The following is an 11,099-nucleotide window of genomic DNA, read 5'->3' on the forward strand; positions in this document are numbered from 1 at the left end:
AAAGACCAGACCAGATTAAATGGCTTCAAGTGATCAGAGAAGTCCCACAACGAGTATGATAACAGCACAAGATCTACTGTATTTTGATCCATCAGGTCAGACAACGTGGCTGGTAAGACAGTCCTCGCATTGCCCAAGTGTCTTCAGAACACAGCAAGGTGAAACATCATCTACTTTCAAGGGTAATTTCAAACTTACCCTCTTTGGTCTGACAACTGGGATTTCATGGCAAAGATGCAAGAAAAAAATGGGTACAGACAAGACAAACATATGTAAGAAGGGTGCTTCTCAAAGCAGAACTAAGCTCTTTCATGCAGCCACCTGAGACGTGTAAGTGAGAGCAACCTTGTTCAGCAAATCCCCAGAGACCTGCCTGGGAGGATGAGTGGGAGGGAGGAAGGGTTACAAATATTTTGCAGAGAAAGCTCAGCTGTGTCCTGAGTCTGTGCAGGCTGGTATACAAGAGGGACTGGAGGTAAACAACCCCCTGCTAGAGGAGCTGTCCCCTCCAGACTGGCAATACAACACTGGTAACACAGAGCTAAGTGGAAAAGATGAATCTGGACAATCTCTGAAGACCGAGGAAATCGCACAAATTACTCTGGTTGCGAAGCCCCCCTTCCCACAGAAAAAGGGAGGAAGTGATGAGCAGGCATTTTTGCACACAGCAGGAGAGAGGGCTTCCAGAACTGAAAGCTGGTGGGAAAGCTGCAAAGGGCATTTCTATAACAACAGGACCGAGAGATTAGCTCCTGAGTAGGCTAAGCACCAGGCAAACATATCTCCCAAATCCCACATTATTAAGGATTTAAGCTACAAACCCATTTTACAAAGCTATCCAACCACGGACACCCTGTTAGCATTTTCGTGACTGCAGCCAAAGATGTTTCATCTCTAGGTCTGCAAAAACAAATTGTCACAGGGCATGAGTTAGACAAGAACAAAGGAGAGAAGGAACAACTTCCCATTGTACCAAAGAGCCGAACCCCTTAGCAGAGACTTGCCAAGAGCATTGGAGTGATGCTAAAACCATGACATCACATTTACAACACTTTTACTTGCTGTACCAAAGTCTTCATTGCCCTGGCCCTGCTGTTCTCCAGCCCTGGGTACAGTGTGTACTCAGTACAGGCATAAGAAAGGGACTTCTGCTATCAGCCGTTCTGCTTACAACAAATAAAACTCTGGTAACCAAGGTTACTTGGGTTTTGCTCCTGTGGTTTTTTTTTGTTCCCAAAGAAAGCAATATTCCCCCTCCCCCTTTGGTGGTGCGTTGGCTCCTCAGATGAAGCAGCGCTCCATTGTGCTCAACCCTGAGCGCAGGAAGATGGGTCCCTCTCGACAGACTTTGTGGCCTCTACAGGGAACAAAAACAATCAGGTACCTTGAGGTGAGGTGCTGCAGGGGATGGCAGCCTTCGTATAGTGCCTGTGGAGGCAGCATCTCCCAGGACAAGCTGTGTTGTCCCAGACTTCCTCCAGGCCCTCTTACAACATCTCTGGGAACGGTGAGCCAGCCCCGGGAAACTCCTCTTGATTCGTCCCAGGACTTCTATTTCCAGGCCACCTGGGCTGTTACAGCCATATTGTTAATTAGCTTTTAGTCATAAAGGGTTTTTGATGCAACAGCTCCCTCAGATCAGACCAAGGGTCCACCAAGATCAGGCAGGAGCCAGAAGCAGTGCTGGTGGAAAGACTACAACCCTGCAGTGATGGTCACCTTGTCTTACTCTTCTGGCTTAGGTTGGATATTAGGAAAAATTTATTCTCAGAAAGAGTGATAAGGCATTGAAACAGGTTCCCTAGGGAAGTGGTGGAGTCACCATCCTTGGAGGTGTTTAAGGAAAGGTTAGATGTGGTACCTAAGGACATGGTTTGGTGGGCAATATGGGTGGTAGGGGGACAGTTAGACTAGATGATTCAATGATTCCAGCAATCTGAAGTCTCTGCCATGCCTCATGCTAAGTTTGATTCTTCATAATTCTGCTTAATGGCTCGTGATAGAACATTTCCTCTACAAACTGGCCTTTCTGGACATATTTACAGGTATGGCTTCACCCCCAAGAGAACACAGTGAGGAGTTCCTGATCTGAACTGCAGATTGCACAAGGGAGATACTAAAGAGGTTCCTCAAGGCCACTGATGGATTAAGAGCAAAGCTGACTAGCTGGCTGGAGGAGAACATGTGCATCTTTGTTCCTTGGCACGAGGACAAACTCAGTAACAGCTCTTGGCTTTGCTCAGTGAGCACCCATGAACCTCATGGGAAGGGGCTGGAAGACCTCAAGCAGCAACAAAGGGCCAGTAGTGAACAAGCCTCCTCATTAGGCTGGATAACCCTGATAGACCCTTCCTAGCCTTAAATTCCAAGGACACACAAGGATATTTTTATTTTCCCCTTACCAAGAACTGAGCTAACAAGGCAGCAGAACACAGCAGAAAGGACATTTTGTATTGCTGCTGTTAGGTTTCTCTTCCCCAGCAATGTTTTTTCCTTGGAAAACTTGGTCCCCTGTGGTATCACAAAATGGGATTGCCAGGATGGCTGTCATGTTAGTAGCACAGTCCTAGCTCCTGTATAACATATAAGTTCAGTTTTTATTTCCCTCTTTTCTAGAAATGTGCTTAATCAGTTTTGTTTTGTTTTGTTTTGTTTTGTTTTTTGTTTTTTCCCTGAAGCCTTGTCCAAAGACAGTCTGAATTGAACATTTCAGGTAGCTCAAAATGGGAACAAAACATAGCTCAGATCCCAAAAATAGCTGCTGTCAAAGAAGAAAAACAGAAGCAAGGAAACAGCTGTGCTTTTGCCCTTTGTTTTCTTTCTCCTACCTTCTTTTTATCTTCCCTTGGGAGGAGAACAGAGAGTAACCTCTGCTCCTGGCCTGGTTATGCTCTGCTAATTCGGGGAAGGGCTCCATGCAGGGATCTGCAGCCCCATGTGACTTCAGACACATTTTGGGGTTTCTCAAGAGATTTGACCTGGATTATCACACTGAATCAAGGCTGTCCCCATCTTTTCATCCTCCATTGGGTCAGCTTGAGTGTGGGATCCGATAAAAGGGGTATTATCCTCAAAAAACCTGGTGTGTTTTCAGGCAGTGCTTCAGGTTTTCTGAGCGCTGAAGGGCATCCCTGCCCACCCAGCCACGCCGTGAAAGCACCCACAGCTCAGGGGGGTGAATGAGGGTTCCTGGAGGGACACACCACAAGGGGGGTTCATCCTGCCCTGAGGGTGATCCTGCTGCATTTGGGGAACAGCTGCAGCCTGTCACAGTCCTCTCTTGAGCTGGTGGACATCATCCAGGAGGGAGAGCTATGAGATCTTCGCTGTGACAGCCACCACATGGCTGGAATATAAATGGCAGCCTGAAACAAGGGGCAGGCAGCTTGGTTCCCCACTCTGAGCAGAGGCCGTGCTCAGAGCAGGCTTCCAGACCTGGCCGTGTGTGGAAGGCTACAGGTGACTGATATCCAAAGCGCCTGTCAAATATCCTCACAGGCCAATGTAAAGCCACCCTGTGCCCCACGGCAGACGTACAGCCAAGGTGGAGTCTCCTTCAGCTGAATTTTCCCTTCCACGCCAGAGAGGAAATCTTACTTAAGATCTTTTCCCCATGATTTTGCTTTCCTCCTACGGGAGGCAGCTCTACAACAACATTCGGGCTAGGAGCGTGCTTCTAACACGGCAGAAGTGATCAAAGCTTTTCCCTGTGTGGCATGGCTGTCTGAACACATCCATGGAAAGAAGGATGAGTCTTCACATGCGCTGCAGAGGGGGGAAAGCTGCCTTGGAGACTTCACTTTCTGCTCTTGAATGCAGATTTATCATCGGCAACCTCACTGCTTTCTCTTTGACTGCCTTGAAAGGTAAGATGGAGGGTCCCTTGGTTTGTTCGGCCCAGAGCAGAGCAGGCCGAGGGGAGGCCTCATGGCGGCCTGCAGCTCCCTCACGAGGGGAGCGGAGGGGCAGGCGCTGAGCTCTGCTCTCTGGGGACAGCGACAGGACCCGAGGGAACGGCATGGAGCTGGGACAGGGGAGGGTCAGGCTGGGTGTGAGGGAAAGGTTCTGCACCCAGAGGTGGTCGGGCACTGGCACAGGCTGCCCAGGGAGGAGCTCAGGGCAGCCTCTAGCAGCCCTGGTGCCACCAGGCCAGTCAGGCACACCAGGCACACTACAGCAGCAAAAGCTGGTGGTGAAGTGAAGGTGGCCACAGGTCAGCAGCAGGCTGTACGCTGAATCACTGGCCATCATCTCTCACAACCTCAGTGGCTTTTCTTTCCAAACAGGTCCCTTGTCTTCCATCAGAAATGAAAGAGGAAATCTGGTTGCATGCGATATATAATGAATTGAAAGACTCCAACTTACAGAGACTTAAAAAGATAATAATAAGCTCAATTAAGGTAAAATATTAATCTCTGGTTGATAAGTTGAAACCAGCTTTCTGCAGGCTAAAATCTTTCATGGGTACTAGTTAACTCTTCAAGGGCTGCCTCAAGGCAATGCACTAAGAATACCTTCCCCCTATGAAGCTAAGAGCATCCTTCAGGTTAGCGAGCTTCCTGTTCACCTACAAGCATGGAAACTTCCAGAAACCACATCCTTTGTGGAAGGGGACTCTGGGGAGAAGGATTAGATGGAGAATGTGGGTAGAGACAGCACCGCATGGAGAACTGCATGTCTAGAACAGAAAAACAGAAAAGTAAATAAATATAAAACCTCTCAAATATCCAGATCACAAAGAAAATATAGATTTGCTCCTCAGCATGCTGTAAGAAGGATAGAAGTGTAGATTGTTGGCCTGGAAAGCAATGGGGGAGCTGCTGGGCCCGCAGAAGATGGTGCACCCCACAACCAGCAGGTTCATGACCCAAGCTGGGGCAGCCCTTTGGAGGCTGTGTGCAGCAGTGCACGAACTGTGCTTGAAATACCAGCTGGGAGCTCGGGCAGGACTACTGAAGGCAGAAAAGGGATGAGAGCTCTTCTGTGCTGAGAAAGAAGAACCCGGCCACGGCAGACTTGCTGCAGATAATCACAAATGTTGGCTCACAGCAAAGAGGTTGACCCAGGGCAGGGGGAGAATGCCTTTCTGGCCCACTCTGGTGGCTGTCTTCCCCCGCGGCAGGCTTTGCCAGAGGAATCCTCCAGGCTGCTTTTTGCACACATTAAACTTTGATTGAAAACGATCGTTATTTTCCTCTCCTCACCGGCTGCCAAGAAAGCGGCAGATGGGTGAACTCAGCGCTGTCTGCAAGCCAGCTGAATCAGAAGCTCTCCGAGATGTGAACTCCTCCGTGTGTCCCAAAGGGACTGGCAAGTTCAGGACAGAGTTTAACATATTCTGGACGACACTGATGTGGCCCTCCTCTGCTACTGTGTCCCATGGTGTTGGGTAGTGGGCTGCCATCTAGACTTGTAAGGAAGGAAAATTGCAGTTTGAGTCTTGTTGAAGTGGGAATAAAGAAAATCCATAACTCTGACCATGTGAAATTGGTTCATCCTGCTTCCCAATGACCTAAACCCTTCCTAGATATCAGACACCTTGCCGTGCCACGTTTTTGGTGTCCCTCCCTCCTGTTGGAGATGCGTTCTGCCTTTCAGCACTGCTTTGGGAGATCCCATCCATCCCAACAAGGCGCCACCGAGGGATGCTCCCACCAGACTGACGCCACACACCGCAGTGCTGCTGGCAGTGAATCCCATCACCTTTCTTCCTCAATAGCAGCAAACCCATTGGGTTTTCTGCTTTAGGCCCTAATCCCTACAAAAGGAATGAATGTATAGGTGATGAGGAAGGTGACTTTCCTCACCTTCCACATCAGCCTGGGTGCATTGATCTGGACTTGGCCTCACACTAACACCTTTGCAAGGAGCTGGGTAGCTGTGGTTGTGTGGGCCGTGACATCCAGATAAGTCCCTTCAAACATTGGTCCCCTATGTCTCACATCACTCCAATGACTCCTAGCAATCAGTTGTACCTCACTGGTTGTGGACAGTCTGCCCCTCCTCGCTCCAGGGATACTGCTCTCATTTTTTGTCAGATCTCTACCAACCACGTTCTCACATCTGGAGCACATTTCCACTTCGTTAGTGAATCAAACAATACCTTGCTTGTTCATGCTGAAGGTGGAGGGAAGCGGGTCCACCGTGCTCCTCAAGGTCCCCAGCAAGGACATCAAAACCCGACACAGAGTCCCATTGCCAGGGGCTCAGAGGGGTCACACCACCCTTCCCCAGCCTATATGGGCGGTGTTGTTCCAGGACTGTTCTATGAGTAATTTCCAAGCAGTGGAAATGGAGGGATTGTTATTAGTGGACAGGAGCTGTGCTGTTGTGTATGGTGGGGACTGAGAGCCACAGACTGGCTGAGGTGGGCAGGGTTCTGTGGGTCCCCCCTGCCCCAGCAGGACCCCCCAGCAGGGTGCCCATCCCCACGTCCCGGCGGCTGCTGAAGCTCCCCCAGGAGGAGCCCCCCAAGCTCTGGGCAGCCTGTGCCAGGGCTCCGGCACCCGCCCGGCCCAGCAGTGCTGCCTGAGGGGCAGGGGGAGCCGCCGGGGCTCCGCGCTGGGCCCGCGGCCTCTGGGCCTGGCCCTGGGCACCGCTGAGCAGAGCCTGGCTCCGGCCTCTCCGCACCTCCCTGGGGGGGGTTTATAGACATTGATAAGAGACATTGGTAATCATCAGACTGTTTGGGTTTCAAAAAGGCCCAGCAAGACTCAACTAGCAGGCAGAAATCTCCGCGGCTGGATGCCCCAGGGAACAGGCTGAAGGATGCACAGGGCAGCAGAGACCTCCTATTGGGGCAGTAGGGATGAACAAGATGCTTTTTCATCCTTCTCTGCATTCCTTCTCTCCCTCTACACTGCTTTAAAGCCTTTTATGACCGTTTAGGTTGGGAGAAGAATCTGAGAGGACTCAAGAGCCAAAGCAATGCCCACGCTGCCTGCAAGGATTGTAGCAGGAAGGTGATGACAGACAACACACAGGGTGATGGGACGGAGAACATCACACTTCTTTCTGTGCCCACCTTGTTCTCCCACATTCCCCGCAGCATCCCATCCCCAGACTGGTGTTGGCTTGTTCCTTTGCTTTGACCCCTCTGTGAGCCACCACATTCCCAGGAAAGCTCGTTATTAGGGTTTGGACCCCCCGAACTTAACCAAACAGACAGCAGCTATTGGAAGGGGCACCCTTTCCGGACCAAGCCAACCCAAAAACATCTGTATTTTAATTGCTTTGGAGCAGTGCTTTCAGTCTGCAGCACAGACCAACCAAGTGCAGTTGTCCCTTTCCTGCTTCCCTTGCCTATTTTAGGGAACTTTTCCTCTAAAATGATTTCTTTACTCTTGCAGCCAGAGAGAAGAAAGCTGTGAATCATTGCTTTGAGAAGATATTTCTCTTATCAGCCCTGCTGTGTCATCACCACATCTTGCTGCCAGGGGCAAATCTTTGATCAGGGGGACAACATAGTCTTTTGGCAGATTTATTTTGGGGGGGAAAAAGAAAAAAAAAAAACTGGCATAATTCAAAGAGTTATTTAACCTCAACTCCTGAAGATGCAGATCTGCAGTGACCACAGGGAGCTCCTGGCCAACTTGAGCTGGGGCTGAAGGACGGGCTCAAGGCTCACGCAGCTAACCTGTTTCTGCAGAGGGAAGGGAGGTGAGCCATGTCCACCACTGAGGACACATCAAGAAACAGCAGAAAGGTGGAGCCAGCCACCCTCATACCGCTGCCCCAGGCTCGATCGGCAGTGGGGAGGCACAGGAGGATGTGAAGATGCTTCCTTGCTGCTGCCTCCTCTTTCTGGCTTACTCAGGACCATCCACTTCCAGCAACAGCATTCTTCATTTTCTTCCAAAACCACAAAGCAGAAATCTTCTGTTCCCACCAAGGCAACATCAAATAGCATCGGTAATCGCTACCGGTGCACGTGGGGATGCATGTCAGGCAGATGCATGTCATGCTGGTGGTACATTTGGAACAGAATAGGCTGAGTAGGGGCAGGTCACCTCTGACAGCGTGAGGCATACGGGAGGCACCGCAATTTGTAAATTCTTTGTGTTCTTCTCCGTGCCAACAAAGGGAGAAGGGATGTGTCTGCTGGTACAGGATGAACTTCGGCCCTTATCTCAAGAGGTTCCATGGGGAAATACGACAAAATTCCCTATTGTTGCACAGGAAACACATCTTTCAATAGTTTTCGGCATCAAACCTGCCTCTGGGACCTTCCCCGTCTGGTGGTGACATCCCCTCTGACCTCGAGCAAAGCGCTTCCTCCCCGTTTCCCCGCGGCGTGGCGAAGCCTGCAAATAGCCTCAGAGCATCGGGAGGGCAGCGGTGCCAAACCCAGCGCTAGGGTAAGGAGGGGGTGCAAAGCCTTGGTACCCTACGTCAGGTTTTAGGAAAGAGGAGGCTGACGGACCTGCTCTCTCTCCTATAATTACAATATGAGGCGCCAGTCATTGGCAGCACGATGCTGAGCACACCCTGCATGTTTGCTGTCCCTTGGTTTCAGGACAAACCCACCCAATTCCTGATTTGTTGCCCCCTTAAATCAGCCCTAAGGCACCCCAACTATTCTGTCTCCCTCTCCAGAAGACCCTGCCGCCCCTCTTTGCCAGCTCCTCAATTATTCCTTCCCCAGGGCTTCACGAAGCAAGCGGAGGGGCAAGGACAGAGGCAGCTCTCGAGCTGACAAGATAAAGAGTTAAAGCAGGCGAAGCAAAAGCTTCAGAAGAAAAATGGTTATGTAATAAATCAGATATTAGAAGGCAGGAAGGTGTGCTATATAGAGGAATCAAAGTCCGGAACAGGATGTATATAAAGCAAATATTGAACTAACTTTGATAACACAGAAAAATAGAAGATTTTTGGTGGGGTTAACTGAAGGCTCAATTTTAACTATTATAAATTTCCTGTTTTACTCGTGTCGGGCGGTTTTACAGTGATCTATACAATACATTGTGTGCCTAATGATTTCCTAGCCATGAATGGGTCACTCAGATTTTACTTTCCATGCCCCCCCCTTCTTTTTTCTTTTTTTTTTTTTGTCTGTCCTGGAGCAATAAAAAGCTATTGAAATCCTCCAGGCCTTGCCCACTGGGTGTTTTCTTTCCTACCAAGACATCAAACTAGCATGAAGGTTTATTTTAAGCAAATTCAATAGGAGAGATCCCACAAGCACCTTGTTGAAAGTGTACAATAGGAGCCGAACCCAGGGCTATTCAATTAACAAGCGCTCCATTTTCATGCAATTCCTGTTGTGAATTCATTACTTTAATTACGCTAGCAATTTGTGAAGCTAACAAGGCACTATTTGTCCGCAGACACGTAGGCTATGAAATTCCAAATCCATACACCTTGGAAGGTGGATGAGCTCATGAAAAGCCAAGCAGAACTGGAAACCTCTGCAGATCCTACCAGACTCCCCAAAATGTGAGAGGGAGCCAAGAGCAGCAGCGAAATCCACGACTGGAGGGATATGAGTAGAGTTGGCTAAGAAAACCTAGCTCATCTCTTTTAGGCAATGAAATTCATATAGCAGGCACCCCATTAACCATACCCTTCCAAAGCATTTCAAGCTTTACATTAGCTGAGGGTTTTGCTCTTCGCCTACGCCTACGAGGAAGGGAATGCAATGTTCCTGCTTCACCCACCTGGATCATTTCTGGAGTTTTTCTTTTCAGAGCACAGGTAACCAGAAGAGCCCAGGCTATCCCAGTGAGCTACAGGTATTTGTCAGAGGTGCTTTGCACCAGCCTCACGTTCAGCTTTTCTTGCTCATCTGACAGGAGCTCAAGTCCCTCTATCCATACCTCGGTTTTCAGCGTTACCTTTAGGTTTTCCACTTCATTCTCCAGCATTTCTTGACCATCCTCTCTATGTCACTCTCCTCTCTTCTTCCTTAGTAAATTTACTATATAAAGCACCATGATTAGGATCATTCATAAAAGATTCACAGCACTTTCTCCCCATGTGCTCTACCAAACAAACTTCCCTCAGCCCCGTTCTCCTTGCACCCCTGACCACTGCCACCCAGCCTGTTCCTGCCTGACCTTGTGACTCTGCCACCAACCTCCCCTAGCCTCCAATTTAACAGCTTCTCAACTTGAAAATACAACAAACGTATTGCCCAAGTCCAGGTAAATGAGATCTTCCAGATTTCCTTTGCCTCGAAAAGGAATTATTGGAGGAGAACCCATCAGGTTGATGGGGAACAGTCAAAGATAAGGGGGACAAGGCTGCCAACCTCGGGAGGACCATGCCAGACAATATTTGGCGGCTCCTAGGACACCCACCTGTGCATCCCTTCCACCCATGGCTGTTGGAGGTAAGATGGAGCTTGCGCTGCCTAATCTTCAGATTACACGAGAAGGAATGAGCTGCCTGAAGAGGAAAAGGAAGGGGCAGAGGTTGGAGCAGGGAGATGCACAGCAGTGCTCACAGATCCTCCTTTCACAGGGAGGGAAGGAAAGAAGACAGTCCTTAAGGTTAGGGGGACTGGAACAGGGATATGAACCGCATCCTTGAAGCTAAATGGCAGTGCGAGAAGAGTAAATATACCTTAGACTGCAAGTTTGATTCTGTTCCAGGGTAAGTAGAGAATGAAGCAGGGGAGAAAAGTAAGTCACTTATACCAGGCAAAAAAAGGATGCACCTGCATGGCCCCTTACAGGAATTAGGTCAGAGAAGGGACAGGCTTTGACCTCTGTGTTTCATTCCTACAAAAAGGAGACAGCAGAAGTTACAGGCTTATAAAAAGACATTTTATGTGTTGCATATTCTCCCTCTGAAGTTTTGGCTGTAAATAACTAGACATTTCAACCATCTCAGCCTGAAGAAGAGAGCTGAAGATTAGGTCCTCACAAAAGGGCAAAGGGGTTGGGCAGCAAGTGGAAACTGCAAGGCCAGTTTCCCCAGAGGTTGGCAAAGGCTTTCAAAAACGGGAGCAGATAAAACAATTGTGCTTTGTGTACTCCCCTTCTCAAAGCTATTATTGCACTTTATTTTTGCTAAGGCACAGATGTCAGGATATCTCCTCTGATCCTGCAATACAAAAACAGAAGAGATGATTCCCAAGTCAGATTATTTTGATTCCC

Source organism: Anser brachyrhynchus (genome assembly GCF_964034855.1).
Source record: "Anser brachyrhynchus genome assembly, chromosome: 4".
Lineage (NCBI taxonomy): Eukaryota > Metazoa > Chordata > Aves > Anseriformes > Anatidae > Anser > Anser brachyrhynchus.